We start from the raw sequence: 20,246 nt of genomic DNA on the forward strand, positions 1-20,246 counted from the left end.
AGTTGATAACAAACCCCAAGTCCTGCAGGAGTTGGATCGTCCAAGATAAATGGAGTAACGCTGTTTCCGCGTTCTGTGCCTTGATCATAACATCGTCCAGATATATGATCAACCTCACCCCTTGCTCTTGCAGATATTGCACTACCAGTTTGAGCAGCTTGGTGAAGCACCAAGGGGTGGAAGAGAGACCGAAGGGCATAGCGATAAATTCGAACCATCGATATTGCCATTGAAACTAGAGAAACCTCTGGTGAGTTGGGAAAATCGGTACTGCCAAATATGCGTCTCTCAGATCTAACTGCACCATCCAGCCCTTTTCAGACAACAGATCTCTCAGTAAGTGTATGCCTTCCATTTTGAAATGGCGAGACACAATCCAAGAGTTGAATTCCTCGAGATTTTAAACAAGGAGAAATCCCTGATCTTTCTTTGGCACTAGAACAATTGTACTGACAAAACCGCGTGGATGAGGTGCTGACTCTACAATCACCTTTGTTTTCAATAATGACATCACTTCTTCATCTATGAAAGTGCTTTCTATTAGGGAAAAATGTAGAGGTTGAGGATAGGTGTCCAATTTTGCTTTGGGGTGGAGTAGAACTCTAGTTGGAACCCTTGCACTGTTTGTAGTACCCACGGGTCTTGTGTTAATGCCTCCCAAGCTTGAAGGAATAAACCAATTCTTCCTCCCACCAACACCTCCCCGGCCTGTACCCGGCTTACTTGCTAAGGAGGTGTCACTGGAATTGCTGTTGTTTCCTCCTCTGTAGCCACCTCGATTTTGTCTGCCTCTCACTCCTCTGATGTGGTTGGGATAGAAGTTTGATTGGGTGGCGCCGCCACGACCTCTATTATCGAAACCTCTTGAGGCCTTGTGTTATCCTCAGCCAGTTGCTTGACCCCTGAAGCGTCCGGCCCTGGTAAAAAGGTCACTGTGAAATACTTTTTAATTGAAGACTGGGCCTTGTACAGGGCCGAAAAGGTACCCACATATTTTCCTAGGTCCCTGACGAACCTGTTACCAAACAATAGGCCATTAGCCAGCGAGCCTTCTTCAGTAGTGGCCATGTCTGCCAATTGAGGGTCAATCCTCATTAGAAACGATTTTCTGCGCTCGTGGACAGCGCACAATTTGTATTACTGAGAAAGCACAAAGCTCTCTAAGCCCAGTCCAATATCTCCGTCGGATCAAGATTTGTGTTTGTGTCCTTAGCCCTGACTGCTAAGTCTAGAATCTTGTTGAGGAGCCCTGATATGTCCATCAATTTATCCTGGCATCCCTTCCACACCCTGTCTAACCCTTTCTTTGGGTCCTTAGCAAACTTTTTAAGGAAGGTCGTCATGTTGGGGTCTAACTCTGGGGTGTCTGTCACCTTACCTAGTAATGAAGGTCTTGGGCATTCTGATTTCAAAGTACTGCTCACTTCGCGCTCAGAACCCTGTCTGATATTCTCTTGGACATAATGCACCACCTCTTTGCAGGGCACCCATTCTGTGGACCTCAGGTGAATGATATTTTTAGGATTAAACAAATGGTTTTTATTTTCTGACTCTGTTCCCCCATAATGAGTCTTACATTTGCGCATTGCGCGGTTTCTCTGTGGCCTTGTCAGATTCTGACATATTGTGCGTGGAAGGAGACAACTCGTCCCCCTCCCCTGGATTAGAAAAGGCAGAATTCCCTAGTGAACTAGAAAGGAAGGTACTGCCATACCCATAGTCCTTAAGGACCGATGATGCCACCTGGGACAACACCTCTGCAGGGGAGTTAAATGAAGGTCCTGGGTAAAGCCCTGCTCACCCAAAAGTGCAGATTTAGTTGAAGATTTGCCCAAAGAAGCACCCAATACTCTCTTCCCGTAATTTTTTAAGAGTTTAGTGAAGGGTTGTAACGCCCTGATCAAAGCTCTGTTGACCGAATTCTGCACATGGGAGTCCAGGGCCTCCTGTAGCTGCTCCTCCATTTGGTGCTCATAAGGCACCTCTTCATATTCAGCATAATCATCATAATCCGCATATTCATCAACCTCCTCTGCGAAGTACATCATCTTTGCTAAGTTTTGGAGGTGTGGAGGAGGTTCAGGGGGAGAGTAGCCATGGGTGAAATATCAAGCTTATTAAACTGTCCTTAACTTGTCTGCACTATCTGCTTGATTTATTTTCGAATGTGGAGGGAGCCACCCCTTTAATCTGTCCTAGGGCAGTGCCCTACCATGTTTTTGCACCCCGGTGATGTTCCAGGGACTGAGGATAGGAGAACGCCACCTGCACTCGCACGAGTAGCCCATCGGCAGGGCCGGACTGGCCGTAGCGGGCACCAGGCAATCCCCTGGTGGGCCGCATGGGTTGGGGCCGGTTTTCGGCCCCTGGGGGACGTTTTTGTTACAGGGCCGTTTTTGCAGCATAGCTGCAAAATCGGCCCTGTAACACAATCGGCCGAAAACCGGCCCCGGCAAAGAGCTCGGCGACACCCCCAACCCCTGAGGGGCCTGCCGAGCACTTTGCCAGGGCCGGTTTTGGTTCTCAGTCCGGCGCTGCCCATCGGAAAGTAATTATTTCAGATCTGCTGCTCGCGCATGCACACGACTATTGGCAGTAAAACAGGACTGCGTCCTCATGCAGCATGAGACGCACGTCTGTCCCGCTCCACGGTTTTCTACACATCAAACAAGTAAGTAATCAAAAAAAAATGCACCACAACGATGAGGGTCCCGCACCCATGCGCACAGGGAGTCACTTCCTCAAAATATTTCAATTACCAGTGCTCACTTAACGAATGGTCACCGTTAAACCATCCCTACATTAAAATAATTTCCCACTAGTAAGGAGCACTACAAATATACACAATATTTCCAAACAAATATCTTTGATTCAAACACATTTATTCTCAAATCTCATATTTTTTAAACATGTAGAATGTCCAATTGTTCATGTACCAATGTATTATTGCTTTGATGCCTCAGTTAGGGCCATATGTAGGTAGCTAAATACCGGTCGGTAACGGCCGAAATTCGGTAAATATCCTGTTACCGACCGGTATTTAGTCAAGTGAGATGTAGGAGGCCAAAAACCAGTTTTCGGTAAATATGAATCGGTAAATACCGATTCATAATTACCGAATTCTAAAATACCGATTCATATTTACCGAATACATATTTACCGAATCGGTAAATAAGAAGTGGTAAAAAGAGAAAAGACATGTAGGTAAAATCGGTAATTAAGAAATCCATGAAATTCGGTAATTAAGAGTCGGTAATTAACACAGATTGAAAGCAGGTGGTAAGCATCAACAGTGCATATAAGCAATCCCAAAATGCAACAGCATGGACAACATGGTCGCTCTGTATGTCATTGCAAGGCGCCTACGTCTACAGGCAGCAGGTCTGAGGATTTGGAGACGGGAGGAACGCATTTACAGACAGCGCATCACACTCTTTCAACAGACTGAGGCTGAGATACATGAAAGGTACAGGCTACACCCCCAAACCATCATGGACCTCATAAGGGACCTGCACCCACTCCTGGACCAGCCAACAAGAAGGGCGCTTGGCATACCACCACATGTGCAGGTGCTCTGCAGCCTACATCTACTCGCATCTGGCAGTTACCAGGGGTGATAGCTGCGGTGGGCGGTGTATCCCAGAGTTGCCTGTCCCGTTTCTTCAGGAAGTTCCTGGATGCCATGATGCAGAGAATGCACCACTACATCAGCTTCCCAAACACACAGGCTGAACTGCAGAAAACCAAAACAGACTTTTATCACATGGCACAGTTCCCCCATGTCATAGGCTGTATTGATGGCACACACATTCCAATCTGCCCACCAGCTGCCACTGAGCACATCTACAGGAACAGAAAGTCCACCCACTCCATAAATGTGCAGGTAATCTGCGATGCAGGGAACATCATCACTGATATCGTAGCTAAGTTTCCTGGGAGCACCCACGCTTCCTTCATCTTCCAGAACAGTGGGATCTACACACGACTGCTTGCCGGAGAATTTGGAGAAGGATACCTGCTAGGTAAGTAACAGTGACGCTCCATTCTACTAAGTGCAAATCATCGTGTATTGAGGCATGTGACTGATGGTTCTCTCATACTCACCTAGGCGACAGTGCATATGCTGTGCGGTCATTCATCCTCACTCCCTACCTACACCCATCAACCCAGAGTGAGAGACGATATAACGTGGCACACAAATCTACACGCAACGTGGTGGAGCGCACGTTTGGACTATTGAAAAGCAGGTTCCGCTGCCTCCACAAAAGCGGAGGCGCACGCCAGTACACACCCATCATCTGTTGCAAGATCATTGCCACTTGTGCAATGCTGCACAACCTTGCCACGAAGAGAGGTACAGAGGTGGAACTAACAGATTTTGAGGACAATGAGGATGAGTCAGGACAGCCAGAGGCCAACGCAGCTGGAGTGCCAACAGCAACAGATGGGAGAGAGAGACGGGCAGAGATCACATGCAACTATTTCTGAGTAAGTAAGGGGACACAGCCAGTTGTTGGATGTCATGACGTAGTTTAATAATGCGGCACTACGCCACAACACCAAGAAAATGCCATTCTGGCAACATTGTGTAATGACTACTAGCAAGTCCAGGGTTACGTCACCCAATTGTCTTATGCTATGCCGTGCAGCATTACTGTTTGCGGCCACGCGCTACAGTGTGGGATGCCACGGATCGTGCCTCCTCACTAGTGGCAGACCCATGCCGCCTGCTGCTCCTGCGTGTATCTGGGACCGGGGGGGTTATGCTGCTCCTGCTGCTGGTTTCGATGCTTTCTGCAGCATCCCCAGCACCAGTTGTGGCCTCCTGGCTTGTCAATAGCACTTCCAGTGCACTGGTGACCTGCACCATCCCCCTAGAAACGTCGCTGCTGCAGTGTGTCAGGCCCTCCTGCATAGCCACAGAGCGCCTGCAGAGCAGTGAAGTGGCAGTTGCCAGCCGGTTGAGTGCCCTGGTATGACTGTCTCTCCTCTGCCGTTCCCGGCGCCGTGCAGCTCTGTCTGCATCATACTTGCTGCACAACAGCTTGACGGACTGGGACATGTCCCGCATGCCCGCAGCCATCTCACTCATCCCCACCGCCATAGCGCTGATGCCCCTGTCCATGTTGTCAAAAGTAGCTTTCAGTCCCCGCATTTGGCACTGAACAGACATCACTGCCTTTGTTTGTAGGCGCTGTATTTTCAACATGTTGCCCTCGAGCCCCGAGAACACCCCATGGCTGTCAACGTGTGCTGGTGGACTCTGCACCCGAGACCTGCAGCCCCGTCTGACACCTGTGTGTGCTCCCTCTGAGGTGGAGGGCACAGTGGCATGGCTCCCATCCTGGGGCATAGTGGTTGGCTCCGGGCCCCTGCTGTCGTCAGATGAGGACTCAAACACTCGCAACCTGGCAGCAGCAGGCCTCCTCGACCTCACAAATGCAGGCGGTGATGTGGCCGGTGACTCAAGCATGAGTGGTGATGCTGGCTGTGGTATTGGTGATGCTGGCTGTGGTAGCGGTGATGCTGGCTGTGGCAATGATATCTGTGCAGAACTTGTGCTAGCCAGCCCTGTACTGTCTTGCCGGTGTGCCCTCTCTCCTGTTGCAGTCCTGCGCGATGTTTCATCTGTGGACAGAAATGCAACATCAGCTCAGTGTACCTGAAGCCCTACATTGCAAGCATCACAATAAATTTCTGTAACACTCTCACATTGTCCTCTGCCTGCTTTTCGCTAATGTGTGTACCATGCCTTCTTGTTCTGTGCTATTCAGTTCATGGTTGGGGTTTCCCAGACTACATCTCCCATAATGCATTGCCAGTCTGCACTAACACATGGACTGGAGTGGGATACTCATTTCACAATTGGGGATGTGGGATAGGGGTAGGGGGGGCTACATTGCTGTGCATGCGTCTTACCTTGTTGGGTGGCGGCTCTGGCAGAGCTGTCGGCATCCCCAAGCCCCACGACACTCTCGAGCTCTATTGTGGACTCCACCAGCTCCTCCAGTTCAGTATGGGCAGGTGCCCTGTTCCTTCCACCTCCTGTCCGGCTGGCCTCCTTCTGCAGTTCCCCCATCTTCCTCTTCGTGACGATCCTCAGGTCGTACCAGCGCTTTTTAAGTACCTCAATGTCCCTGGGGGTCACTCCAACAGCATTGACCTGCGCCTGGATTCCCAGCCATATATTCCGCTTCTCCGACTCTGGCACTTGCAGGGACTGCCTCCCAAACAGCTTCTGGTGCTGCTTCACCACCTCCTCCACTAGTACCTGCAGTTCCTTGGGGCTGAATTTCTGCTTTCTCCTCCTTTCCCCTCCATCTCTCTGGGTCTCCTGGCTGGACATTGTGAGTTTGAGCTGCACAATCAGGCACTGGCTCCCTGCCTCTCCTCTGCACTCCCAGCCTCTCCAGAGTCTGTTGATTGTGTGCACCTGCCTGGGTGTGGCCACTTCCTGGTTGGGTGAGGTTTGGTTGCACAGGATTGGCTGTTTCATCCAGTCATCTGTTTTCGTTTTTCTGATTCGGTAAATACCGATTCGGTATTTACCGATTTGGTAAATACCACTTCGAATTTACCGATTCGGTAAATACCACCTCGGTATTTACCGATTCGGTAAATTCCAATTCTTGAATACCGATTGTTACCGAATCGGTAATTATTACCGAATGATTACCTACATATAACTTACCGATTCATAAATACCGAATCGGTAAAATTCGGTATTTAAGAATCGGTAAAATATATTTACCTACATATGGCCCATAGTCCTTTATCCATTAATAAATGTTCTTCCCCAAAAATATTTTTTTTTCCTTTTAATCCATCCAAATTTTTCTTTTGATCCATCAATCGTTGTTACCAATTTTTTATGATCCAATCACTTTATCATCCTTTTGATCCATCCATCGTTACTTTCCAATTATATGAAATATTGTATGATCCAATCATTAGATCGAGAGGTTATACTTCCATTCCTAATGTCCAATACTCTCAACAGCCGACGCATTTCGTCCCCTCCCGGGACATCATCAGGGCTTGAAATAAATGAGAACATGCCATCATAATCAAGACTTTCCTGTCCATATATTCACACCTTCAAATCAAATCCTGCCTATATAACATGCTCCAAAGTAAATCAGAATAGTAAACAAATTGTTCTAATTTATTCCTACCTATATAACAGGCTCCCAAGTTAATCAGGATGTTAAACCAGTAGTTCTAGTTTGTAACAGACATCATCTCTATCAGTCAAAAATGACACAATTGGTGATATAATAAACATCATGAGTAATATTCATAACACTCATTGCAATAAACACCCCATTTTTTCTACCAAAAACAAAATCCTTCTATAGAACCCTCTTCGTATGCATCAATCTGTCCCTGTTCTCTCCTTAGTCTCAATTCCTACATTCCTGATGGAAATCTGCCCCTTTTATGATTATAATAGGGTGGCGAAATTAAGGATGTTATAGATGATAGGTTCTTAGGACTTTGAGTACAGGATAGAGACAACAGAAGTAGGGTCATAAAAGGGGCAGATTTCGATCAGGAATGTAGGAATTGAGACTAAGGAGAGAACAGGGACAGATTGATGCATACCAAGTGCTATGAATATTACTCATGGGATGGGGTGACCTTAAAACTCCTGAAACAAAAGCCCTAAACAGATTGCAAAACCCTCTGCAACATAATAATAAACTTTTTGAGCAGCACGTTTTAGTGTTGGTTTTGCACATTGACTGCCTGAAATGCATGTTGTACACATTTATGTTTTCTGACTAAGAGAACATAGGGGCATATTATCAAGAAACAGCGTTAAAATTATCGCCGCTTTAGCGGCAGAAAACTGCCGCTAAAGCAGCGATAATGGGCTTGATAATATGCCCTTGAGAATTCCCATAGAAGCCCATGTTCTGGTGTCAACATGGGCTTCTATTGGAATTCTCGCGGCATATTATGAAGCCCATTATAGCCGCTTTAGCGGCAGTTTTCTGCCGCTAAAGCGGCGATAATTTTAACGCCGTGCTTGATAATATGCCCCTTTGATGGTTACCGAGGGCCTTTCTTTATATCAAAGTTATCCCTGAAGAAGAGCTCCTTAGCCCAAAATGCATTGGGTGAACAACTTTAGATGCAAGATATTAATACTCTTTGAGCAATTTCATTTTTTTGTGATAATGAGTTCCATGTGAACAAATGTTTTTTTGGCTCATTAGCTAGACCCAATTCACAGGGACATATGGGTCGCTCTTGTTTTTGTGATAAATGGCGAGATCCGTAGAGCTCTGCAGTCAATGCGAGACGGCAGCGCTCTGGGCTCCAATGGCCTGAGGGTAACCTTTTACAAGATATTTGCGGACTTCTTAATGCCACACTTAGTCACCCACTATGAGGAGATGGTGGAGGCTGATAGGATGCCACCTATAACGAGAGAGGCCCTGATAATTGCTATACTTAAGCCAGGGAAGCTGGCAAACGAATGCTTCTCCTATAGACCTTCATCACTACTAAATGTATACACTAAACTGTTCGCTAAAACACTGGCTAATCATTTAGCTCCACTCGTGCCCATCCTGTTAGGGCCAGAGCAGGCTAGTTCTGTACCAGGGCAATACCTAACTTATACCCTCAGAACGGTATTCAGTGCTAACCCAGCTGCGGTCTTCTTGGACGCAGAAAAAGTGTTTGACTCTGTGGAGTGGGCATTTATCAGGGCAGTGCTCAAACGTTTTGGGGTGGGTGACTTTTTTGCGGCTGGTGGGTGTCTTGTACAGTGCTCCAATTGTTAGAGTTATGGTTGGCAATATGGTTACTTCTCCTATTACAATATCCAGGGGTTCCCGTTATCGCCTGAACTGTATGCCCTGGTGGCCAGCATACCACGGACATAGAGGGCTGCGATTCCCTAGATATCAGCTGACTATCTCTGCCTATGCGGATGACACTCTCTTGTATGTCTGGGACCCAAGGGAAAATATTACACCGGTGCTTATGGAGGTCACGAATTGTGGTGCTATATCGGGCCTTAAGGTTAACTGGTCCAAATCTATTATTTTCCCGCAAACCCCAGTTATGACTCCTGTGGAGCTTTACTTCCCATTACAATGGACCACGGACTCGTGCGATATCTGGGCATACAGGTGCATACTGACCCTAATGTATTATTCTACGAGAATTATGGGAGGGCTATTGCTAAACTCGAGGATGATGTGATGCGGTGGATCCGTCTGCCTCTCTCGTTGATAGGGCGTATTTCTTTTATGAAAATGATTGTCCTCCCTAGATTTTTGTTCTTGTTTCTGAATATCCTGATGATTCTCCCTAGTTAGACACTTGCAGTTCTTTGCTCTTTACTTATTAAACTTGCCTGGGCTGTGAAACAACCACGGGTCAAGTGAGACACATTGACTTTTCCCTACTCAATGGGTGGTCTTAATGCACCTGACTTGGATCTGTACTACAGAGTGGCGCAAGGCTCGCACACCCGATATTGGATTCATGAACCGAAGAACTTGCCACACCTACATATGGGGGCAGTTGTTGCCAACCCCTTCTCGCTCCCCCAGATGTTATTCACCTACCAGAAAGACGGGTGCATTGGACTCTATAAACACTACAGTCCATGCTTGGCGCAACCTGTTCAACAGACAGGCGGGTGCGCAATTATACTCTCCTCGGATCCCAATCGACTGGTGCCATTGGTTTCTGACTGGTCATGATAAAGAAGCAGTTGCCGAACTGAAAAACTAGGCATTTTGCAGATGGGTGACCTGTCCCAGGTCGGGGTAGCACGCAGGTGGGAAGACATAATTGCAGAGGAACATGTACCCTCTCCCCTTAGAGCAATATCACTTCCATAGAACTAGGTATGCACTGCGAGACGTTCTCGGGATGACTTGCTAGAACCCATGGAGATCCCATCACTCACCTGCATTCTGCGATCCACTCCTCCCCCTAAGATAGTGACTGTTATTTATAACAAGACACAAGACTCCAGGAGACCGATACAGAAAAAGCCAGATGGGACTGGCAGAGTGACCTAGACATGATCATTGACGATGGCGCCCGGAGATACTGCTGTGAGCTGACTACGCGTATCTCGCTTAATGGTAAACATCTACTAATCCTTTTTACATAAATTAATAGGGTTTCCTACACTCCAGAAAGGCTGAAGCGATATGGCCTAAGAGAGTCGGCTGCTTGCCCACGCTGTGGAGAGGGAGAGGCGGGGTTTCTACATGTTGCCTGGCTGTGTCCCCGGATTGTTGAATTCTGGGACAAGGTATTCCGTAGGATAAACATGATCACAGGCCTCTCGCTGGCTCCAGATCCACTGCTCGCACTCCTGGGTTATAGTAAAAACATATGTAAACAGGCCAGATGACTGTTGGACATGGGACGGCTTCACGCTAAGGGTAGGGTTTCTATGCGCTGGGCCAAGGGCCGGGTCCCGACAATAGCTGAATGGGAGAGGGATATGCTATAATGCAACATGCAATCAGATACCTATAGTAAACTCCTTCCCCCGCAGAGTGGCCCGCAGGGTTTTGGGGCCTATATCAGCAATACCTGGTGGGGACAGAAACTGGTGAGCCTGAAGGAAGCAAGACTATTAAGACCTGAGTTATGACCCAGCCCACTGTGTACTGGCATGTATTATTTGTCGGGCAGGATGACTGCCTATGTTAGCTTAATATGACTGTATACACTTGGGGTGTGCATAGTATTGCTAGCTCTCTTTTAACAACCTCTGTTGATAGTCTTCGCTCTGTTTGACATATACAAATGTATTGTATACGATCACCGCTGACTCGCTTAGCTGCCAGCCAATGTAATCATGTACTGTATTGGGTTACTGTACTTACTTGCAAAAAGTTTTAAATAAAGCAACAAAAATAATTGAAAAGTGAATTATTGTGGCTTTCCTTTATACTGTCTTGGGTTTATCATTATGTACATGCAAGGACAAGGTCCATTTCCTCGTCATCACTGAGAAAGAGAGAGTCTGGCAGGCATTGCATACCAACGGAAAAAAGGACAGTTTTCACCATTGACACTAATGTAAAGCATGGGAAACTACTTTCAACCATTTGCTTTTGACACTTTTATTTATTACAATAAAGTCTTGTTTATTTCTAAAAAAAAAGTATATATTACTATTTTTGCAAATTGTCAGTTTTTCAACTATTTGCAAATAAATTTTAAAATGAAAAAACATGGTGTTTGGTGTTTATTTGTTTCCTGTAGCTTAATCTAAAATGAAGTGTATCACTGTAACTATTATTTATTCATAATAATTGCGGTTTAAAATCTCACTGTTGTATTGATTTTTCTATTTACAATAAATTTCAGTTAGTTTGTAAAAATGAAGTATTACATGGGTATTAATACACTACCTCACCCATTACCCCTATATGCCTTACATCCTGTCACTAAAGATGAGTGTAGAAGTACTTTTAAACAATATTTAAGTTTAATGCAAAAATTAAATTTACATTTATTTAAAAGGGGCCTATTACGATCTCAGTCATAAAGCCTCTGACCTTAGGTCGGGGCTTTACTACAGAGATCCTTGGTTTCAAAATTGACTGGCTGATTACAATACTGCCGGTCGGAATTGAAACCGGCCGGTCATTCTGACTGGCTTCCGACAGGCTCCAGGAGCCCATTGGCCAGAGTACTCCCATGGGATGGCGTTTTCAACTTCTGGATTATGATAATCGGTTTCCCACAGGTTTTCCATGCTGGGCTTTTCGACATGGAAAGCCTGTCGGAAAGCGAGTTTGGGGAGTCCTAGCAGGCCCCCCTTGGCCTTGCAGCTTCTGGCTGGGGGCAGAGGGGGCACCTATAGTGCCCCCTGTTAATCCCTGCACCCTGTGGCAGGCACCTTGAAGTGCCTGCCATGGAGTGCAATGATTAACACAATCTCCCATTTCTCTACCTTCCTATCTGCCTTAAATGCGTCCCACCCAGACTGGCCTGCGGACCTGGAGGCAGCTAATATGGTCTTCAGGGGCCATTTCAATAAATCACTTGACCTTTGCATTCCGATGAAACTGACGGGGACTAAGCGCACACATACGCACGTTTGGTACAATGAGTCCCTACGGGCGGAAAAGAAAAAGTGCAAAATTCTGTGACGAGCCTGGAGACATACTTATGACGCCGTTGCTAAAAGTACCTCTAGGATGGCCATAAAAACCTTCCAGAAATCTGTTCAAAAGACTAAAGCCTTGTTCTATGACTTGATCTCATCTAGCTCCAACCCCTCCAAAATTATCTTCTCCCTTATGAAAGACATGTCAACACTTCCCACAGGAACCAATAACACCGTATCTTCCAACACTCGTTGTGACTTGCTGACAAGGTACTTTATTAACAAAGTAGAATGTATTTGCATCACGCTAGAAATGAGGCGGGGTACCACTGAATCCATGGTTCCCCCCATCTCTAGAGCACTCTCGCACACCTTACAAACTCTGCCACCCGTATCTCTCTGAGACCTAGCCACCCTAGTGGCTAAAATCAAATCAGGTTCCCCTGATGATCCCATAAAACCGGATATCTTCAGGAATTTCTACAACTGCCTTATGACTGAGGGCCGGGAATGAATGTCTCACTTCTGTCGGCAGTGATTCCAAAGTCATGGAAGCACGCCAAAGTCGGCCCACTGCTGAAAAAACCTACACTAGATGCATCTTTGCCGGAGAACTTCCGACCTATCTCCCTGCTTCCCTACCTGGCCAAAACTATGGAGTCCCATGTCAACATCACTCTGACCAAATATCTGGAGGCCAACCAAATCTTAGATAGATTTTAGAATGGATTTCGTCCCAGGCACAGCACAGAATCAGCCCTTTTGGTGGTCACTGAGCAGCTGTGGGCCACACTAGACGAGGGCAATACCTGGGCACTATTTTTACTTGATCTTAGTGCGGCCTTTGACACAGTCTCCCACAAGATTCTTCTTCAACTTCTTGCGGAGATCAGGTTTAAAGGCAAGACTCTGGCCTGGTTTGCTTCTTTTCTATCAGAACGCTCTTTTCAGATACATGCCCCCCTACCAGTCTAGCAATTTCCCTCTTAGCAGTGGTGTTCTGCAGGGCTCCGACTTGAGCTTCACGTTGTTCAAGGGGTATGTCCGCCCTCTGGCCCTCCTGGCTAAAGAGCGCAACATCAAAATGGTATCTTACGGGGACGATACCCAGCTGGTATTTACCTTTACCAACAATCCTGCTCTGGACCAACAAAAATGTTGTGCCAATGTTTTGGCCATTGCAGACTGGATGGCTAACAAGTATCTACAGCTCAATTTGGCAAAGACGGAGGTGCTCCTGGTTGGCCGGGAAACTCACAAGTGGCACTTCCAATGGTGGCCTGCAACCTTGGGCACCCCTCCCACACAGAAAAATGCAGTTAAAGATTTGGGGGTCGTGATTGAAACTGCCCTCTCATTTGAGACTCATGCAAAAAAAGTGGCCGGTATCTGTTTCGGTCTTCTGCGCGGCTTAAAACCCATTTTGGATTTTTTGACGCTGCCACCTGCCAAATGATAGTACAATCGGCTGTCCAGTCACGTCTGGACTACTGTAATGGTCTTCTGCTTGGCATAAATAAAACAGTTACTTCAAGACTCCAACGGGTACAGAATGCAACTGCATGTACTTTGTTTGCCCTCCCTAGGGAATGCCATACCTCCAATCTACTTCACCGTCTATACTGGCTGCCAATCAAACAGAGAGTCCAGTTTAAAACCCTCTGCACCACATACAAGATTGTACATGGCCGGGGCCCCCAAATCCTGCAGAGACTTTGCACCCCTTATGTTCCTCTGCATCCATTGCGTTCCTCTGATCAACATCTGCTGTGCATCCCACTGGTCCGCCAGCGCACAGCCAGGGGTTGCTCCTTTAAATCTCAGGCCCCCGCACTATGGAATTCCATCCCACTGGCTGCCCGCAGCTGCCAGGATCACTGGGCTTTCAGGAAGCTGATCAAAACTTGGCTTTTGTGCTTCCATCTAGCATCTAGCCACATCTCCCCTGGTCACCTGTCAGCTAGCGCTGGGACGCCCTGTTGCTGGGGCAGCCATGCGCTCTACAAATCCCCCTAACATAACATAACATATGGGAACTTGTGTCACGGCTGGATTACGGCCATAACACAAGCTCCCTTAGAGAAATGGAAGAATGCGACAGCACATGGAGCCTTGTTACGACCAACCGACACCATCTCTGAATCGTTTCTGACCGACTTGCGGTTGGTGGGTCTGACCGACCGATTACGATGCAACCTCATCGTTTTCAGGCGGAAACTCACTAGTCTCTATGGGAGCTTGTGTGTCGCTCGAAAACTGGTTGGAACACAAGCTCCCATAGAGAAAAAGGGGTTTTGGGCAATCCGTGCACCCTGTGGCAGGCACCCCACGGTGCCAACCATGCAGGGTAGGGATTTACAGGGGGGTACCCTAGGTACCCTCTTGGCCCCCAACCAGAGGCCACAGAGGCAATAGGGCCCTGCTAGGGGCCCCAAAGTCGCTTTCCAACAGCCTTTTCGTGTCGGACAGGCCCGCTCAGAAAGGCTGTCTGAAAACCGACATCGTAATACGGAGGTCGGAAATGAAACTCCATAGAGCAGTATGGATCAGTTCCGAGCGGTCCACGGACTCTGCGAGTCAGTCGGAACCAATTCGAAAAGACGGATTGGATAAGTTTCCAACAGCCAACATCGTAATTTGGCAGTCAGAAACTAAACCAACCGAGTCGGTTGGAAGGCCTCCAACCACTTCTTGGAGGCTCTCCGAGTCGTGCAGATGCTTTCCACCCGACATCAAAATCAGCCGCATGGTGCGGTCTCCTCTTAATACCAGAGGTCGGTCAGTCCCAAGACCGCGACTGTGTCAGGCGAACTTAAGTCCAACCGACATCGTAATCGAGCCCCTAGTAATTAGTACTCAGGTATTAAAAGTAATACCTGATAATTAATACAATTCCATCTCCCATTACCCTTATATTCATTGCACTCTGTCCATAAATGTATTACAGGTGGGTTAAAAAAAATGTACAATTATTTTAAATTTAAAAGTTCACTTAAAAGCCTAATAATTAGTACACAGATATTAAAATTAATACTTTTGTATTAATAAACATCTTCCCCACAACATACGCCTATTCTCTTGTTTCCTGTCACTAAAAGTGAGTGTTACATTAGTTCAAAAATATATTTAAGTTTAAAGATAAAATGAAACTTAAATACATTTCAGGAAAAATCAATTAAAATCAATGCCTCCGTATTAATGTACTACCCCATCTATTACCCCTGTATCTCTTATATTCTGTCACTAAAGGTGAGTGTAGGAGTTCTTTTAAAATATTTAAATTCACTGATAAAATTTAATTTAGCACCTACTAAAAAATAATCTGGTGTTAGGATTATTTACTGGGTATTACTACACTACTCTACCCATCACCCCTATATGCCTTACATCACATCCCTGAAGGGAAGTTTGTCATAGGTTCAAAACTATTTATATATAATGTTACATTTAAATATATATTAATTGCAAAAATGAATAAACAGATATCAAAATAATACCTGGGTATTACGTCACTTCACCATCCATTAACCCATATGCCTTACATCTGGCCCCTAAAGGTAAGTGTTGGAGCAGGTCAAAAAATATTAATATTTACATATAATATTACATTTAAATATAAATTCTAATTTCCAAAAATTAAACAGGTATTAAAATGTAATACCTGTGTATTAATACACTCTCCGACCCATTGCCCCTATATCCTTTGCAAAGGTGAGTTTTGCAGCTCTTTTAAAAATGATTTCATTTCAATGATAAAATTATATTTAAATATATTTTATCAGCTAGTAATTAATACTCGGGTATTATAATATTATATATATATAAATATATATATATATATATAAACACACACACACACACACACACACACACACACATATATATATTCACTGAAAAAAACTTAGGTTTCAGGGACGTTATAGTTAGAAATTACCATTTAAAAAACCTTAGAAATTCACTGAAAAATCCACAGGTTTCAGAGACGTTATAGTTAGTTGGACATTTCACAAAACCAGAGAAATTCGGCCATTATAGTTAGTTCAGCTAACTATAACTCGCGCCCCCGCAATGCACTGCTGATGACGTCACATATTACATCATTCATGACATGGTCAGTGACATCACTGATGACATCACTGATAACATCTCAAATGAAATCCAGAAGAAGTGTAGAAAGGAGCACGTGAGGTGCAGAAAGAGCCAACAGAGGCGCAAAAAGAGGCAAGAGAGGTGCAGAAACAGGCAAGAGAAGTGCAGAAAGAGGCAAGAGAATGGCTGAAAGAAGCAACAGAGGTGTAGAAAGAAGCAAGAAAAGTGCAGAAAGAGGCAAGTGAGATGCAAAACAGGCAAGAAAGGTACAGAAAGAGGGAAGACGAGTGCAGAAAGAGACAAAAGGGGTGCAGAAAGAAGCAAATGAGGTGCAGAAAGAGGCAACAGTCATGCAGAAAGAGGGAAGAGAGGTGCAGAAAGTACATGAGGTTTGCAGAATGAGGTCATGAGAAGTGCAGAAAAAGAAAGAAACGTACAGAAAGAAGCAAAAGAAATGCAGAAAGAGGCAAGAGAGGCGCAGAGGGAAGCAAGAGTGGCTTGCACACCTGAATACGCTGACTCTGAGCACTATTGGTTCTATTAATTAGCAGATCCCCCCGAAAGAGATTGCAAGTGGGGTAATGGACACGGTGTGATTGTGCTGGGCTATACAGCGTATTATAGTGGCTCTCACGTTAAAACAGCACCCTTGCTGAAGTTACCAGAAGGTATATACCAGTATCAAGTAACTGAAGGCCTGCGGCACGGCACACAGGTGGTGCGGGGGCTGACGTAGGAAGTGCGAAGGTGGTCGTCGGTGCCCCCCTCGCCTATTGCCTGCTCTCACCTTGCAGGGGTCCACACTAAATCCCTCTTTGTGGGTTATTGCGGTTATACATACTGCCTGTAAGCTACTGAAGAACACGAGGAGCGGAAGTGTCAACGCCCTACTTCACTGAGGCCCTGTTAATAGTAGTGCAAGTTACTAGCGGTGCGACGGCTAAACTCTATTTGCCTGGGGTAATTGTGGCTTGCTTGGCGCACAGTTATTGGACGGCCGCCCACTGGACTCCAGCATTGAAAAACGCAAACTAGACTGCGTTGACACATGTCCTGCCACAAGGCGCCACCGCCTAAGCCATCACAAAAAGTTGCTTTTTGACCTCTAATTACAGTTATTTAGGTGTTTGATGCTCGTTATTGTACTACCCTTGGATCAATTGTTACTAGTGTTGCATTATTGTATTTGTCTTGAAAAATACTTGCATTTTCATTGGTTTAATTGGTTTTGGGGGATCATGTCTGTTGACCTTTGACCACTAAGTTCACGATTCTAAGTCTTTCAAAGTCATTATTACATTACTGTTGAATCTTTTCTACCCCTGGTACCCCTATACCTCTACTTACCTCTGCTGTCATTGGTCTTCCTACTGCAACCTTCGGAGCAACACCTGCAGCCGGTTTGACAAAAGAAGAAACTCTATTGAGAAGCATTAGGCGCTAGACGCTGACGTGGTACCATGCACCCAGCCCCCTGTGCTGTTGGGGGTGTATGTTTGGTTTTGCCTTGTTGCATCCCTGTGCTTGTGTTAACCACCAAAGCTTGGCTCCTGCAACCGATCTCCTTACCTATAAGGAGTGTGGATCCAAGCAACCCCAGTCCCCTTGGAATGCATTGGGCCAAACTCCGACTTTGAACTCTGCACCCAGCTGCCCTTGTGCCGCTGGTGGTGCAGGTTTTGTACTCGCCTGACCCTTTGCCCTTGCTGACCTTTTGTCCTGAAGGCTGGAACTGTAAGTGTGGTAATTACCTGTATAATCGTGAAAGTATTTTACCCATAGGATAACACTGAACTGTTGTGAAAATATTCAGTGTCAACTTTTGAAAGTGAAAAGTATTTTTATTTAAAAAATCTGATTGTGAAGTTCTAAATCTTAAAATAAAATACAAACAAAGAATATTTTTCTAAATTGGTGTGGATATCCTTTTTGAGTCATGTGTCTATTATTGATCAAGGTTTAGCAATAAATGTCTTCCGCTCCTCTGTGTTAGGCGTAAGGCTCCTCACCCAAACTTCAACTAATAGAGCATTTTACATAGAGCCCTGTACACTTTTGGGGAACCCCTGGACTATGTGTACGTTATTACCACCTAGTGGCAATACCATATACAGAGCCAGTGTCCTACACTTTTTTACATAATTTACTTTCAAAACTCCTCTCACTTTCCAGTCAGAGAAAGAAAAGTAAACACCAGTGCTGCAGCAATTCATCAGAAGACATAGCCAGATATTTGACCTCTGTCTGTAAAGCACTTTCAAATGTGAAAAGTTAAACACAGAACTTATAGCCATCTTTATTTTTTTCTAGGACTTTCCCGAACAACCAAAAATGACACAAAGTGTCATTGAGGATGACACATTTGCATTACGCCATTCACCTATGCCTACAATCAAACACCAATGTGCACAGACACCCATAGAGCCCACTGATTTAGACATAGCTACAAGTTGATTATTTTTGACAAATGGATTGCATGATTCATACCTGCAGAGAACCCTTTCTTTGTGGCACTGTTAAATGCCCAGGTTGTAGACGGGAAACCTGGTGACCCAATACAGAGGCCTGCCTGGAGCCCACCGAGGTGAGATATCTCTTGGAATTTGCTCCACTGCCCTACATCATATACAGAGAGGTATCTGAGAGGGGCAGGCCTAGACCAGGAGGCTGAAGGAGGGGCATGTGACAGCACTGATGGATGGACGGTACAAGCCTAGGATCTGTTGCTTGTGGGAGGTGACCCTCTGGGCGATGCTGCCTTTGTGGTAGTGAAGACCAGATACCATATGACAACACTAAGGGTCTACTGGGACAGGCCTGCATGTTAGAATGTAAATGAAGACTTCTGCTGGAGGTGGCTATTCTCTTACTGCTGTGCTCAATCAGAATACCCACTGTTGTGCACTGAGGGTGCTCGAGAACGATGGAAGGATGCCTTGATCTGCTTGCTAAACAGAAACAGAGCATTGATGTCATGGGTGCCCACGGAGGTAGTATTTTCTTACAGCAGACCAATAGCTTTGACTGCTCCCAGGTGTAAAAACGAGTGAGAGGCACTCTACTATACAGTGGTGCATAGGCAAGGGACTGATTATTTGGGTCCGGTGCCCTCCCCCTTACTCCCCTTTATTTTAGAAAGTGTATTGCAGAGTTGGTGGAGGTCTGCTCCCTTCCTGACCCGACTCAGTACCCCTTCCCCAGCTCGAGCAGGGGATGGCAGAACAATAGGCATCCTGTCACAGGGAGGTGTGACGACCTCCCAGACAGGAATTAGTATATATCAGGGCTGGGTGGGCGTGCTTGCCAGTGACTGAAAGTCTGCATGAGGGGCACATTTGGTGTCCCTGTGCATAGTCCAGTTCAAACCAGTCCTGGGAGCTGTCAGCTCCCGCTCTGGTGTGAAACTGGACAAAGGACATGGGTGTAACCTCCTCACTGTCCAGACCCTCCCCTGGGAGGTTCCCCTGAATCTTGTCAACCCTCTTCCTTGGGTACTTTAGGGCTTACCTGCCTGTAGGGCCTTAGATTCGACGTGGACAAGATTCTGAACCAGAAACCACTGAACTTCGACCATCTGGACACCTTGGACTTTGCTGGACTTCGTTTGGGCCCGACATCATCTCCCACTCAGTCTGCTGCATCGTCTGTGCTCGTGCACCATACCGGACCTGTGGAGCATCAAGGACAACTGAAGATATCTCCCTTGGAGTGAAGGAGCCACTCCCCTGCATTCGCAGGCATCACAACACTGCTCTCCAATCTGCTGATCCTGAGCTCCTATGGACTCCCAAGACTTCAGCAACCCAGGAGGTGGGTTTCTACGTCCCTCGAGGTCTGAGCTGCCCTCTCACCAAGTTTAAAGTCAGAATCCCTCGTGGGGGCCTCAATACTCGAACTCTTGTACTTTGCATACATTTGCAAGTGCATATGCTTTTTGGTGTTTCCTAAACAAGTACATTGGGCTCCGAGTAGCCCCAGTCTCTGGCACCATTTCCTACCAAGAACTTTGACCTCCTTGCACTGAGTGGTCCGTGGGCTGTTGTTTGGTGAAATC

This window comes from Triturus cristatus, chromosome 4_2 (assembly GCF_964204655.1).
Source record: "Triturus cristatus chromosome 4_2, aTriCri1.1, whole genome shotgun sequence".
Lineage (NCBI taxonomy): Eukaryota > Metazoa > Chordata > Amphibia > Caudata > Salamandridae > Triturus > Triturus cristatus.